This window comes from Protobothrops mucrosquamatus, unplaced genomic scaffold, assembly GCF_001527695.2.
Source record: "Protobothrops mucrosquamatus isolate PMUCROS unplaced genomic scaffold, P.Mucros_1.0 scaffold303, whole genome shotgun sequence".
In the NCBI taxonomy this organism is placed as follows: Eukaryota; Metazoa; Chordata; class Lepidosauria; order Squamata; family Viperidae; genus Protobothrops; species Protobothrops mucrosquamatus.
The window spans coordinates 432,335-433,540 of record NW_015386645.1 but is presented as its reverse complement, the minus strand read 5'-3'; positions in this window follow the sequence as shown (position 1 = coordinate 433,540).

Here is a 1,206-nt window from a genome sequence, read left to right as displayed (position 1 = left end):
GGAGACGAAGAAGATGGAGGATGTGACGAGTGGGAAGTTTTTGAAGTTGGCTGAGGTGTCTGGGTCATCGGAGATGTATATTTTACAATCGAAGGCACAGTTTTTTTCGAAGCCATATTTGCAATAAAGTCCAATTTGTTAAAAAGTCTTATAGGCAATTCAGCCAAAACAGATAATGCGCCGATTAAAAGTAGCAAAAATTCAAAGCGGAAATCACTTTCACTTCTTGCTGAAAAGTATCAAGCCATCGCCATTTTAAGTTCATTTTCCCTCAATCCAACTCGAATATAGGGAAGAACATATTATCCAAGTTAGAGTATAGTCCAAAAAATACAAAACAGACTTCCAGGGTCGGTTCGTCTGCTTACAAGGCAAACTCACTGTTAGCTTTAAGTTGCAGCGGTGGCGGCGGCTTCTAGCTTTGCCGCGGCGAAGGCGTCCTGGATCGCGGAGAAACCCGGGGCTCCGGAGGAGTTCTCACCTACATCGTCCACAAGGGACGACTCGGGAACTCAACTCCTACCTCGGGCAGCTCACCTATCCCCCTATGCCCAGGGGAAAGGTATCAGGCCGTTTGACAGCTGATGCAGGCTGTCAAAACGGCTTTTACGCAAAAACAGGCGGGAGCAGCAAACAGCTGCGTCCAGCGAAGTCGCCTGCCACCGGAAGTCCCTCGTATTTGTACATCTGTATGCTCTGTATCAATGTTAAGGTTTTTTTTTTAAAAAATATACTTCTCTATCCATGTTTGTGAGCTACCTGGTGATTATGTGATTTTGAATGCTGGTCTTACAAAGATACAAAAGTGTGACAACTTTAAGACTTTAAGTTCAACTCCTAGAAAATTCCCCAGCCACTTGTGATTGAAAAGCAGTGCCCTAAATGAATCGGACTGTCACTGCACAAATCCTAATCTAATGCATATATGCAATGCTGGTTGAGAAATACAAAAAGAAAAACCTGTTGGGGAATAAAATTTTAAAAGAGGGGGATGACCCCCCCCCAAAAAAATATGTGTTTTTGCCTTCGTTCTGGCCCTAACATTAGGTGTTAAGCTGATGCAATTGGAAAATCTATTTTCCCCACTGTTTTCTGATTTGATTTTTCTTGTCTTGCTTCTTTTTTTCTCTGCCAGCCATAAATACTAACATTTTCACTCAAAGGGGAAGTTCACAGCTTTTTTTTTTTTTTTTTGCATTTCATTTT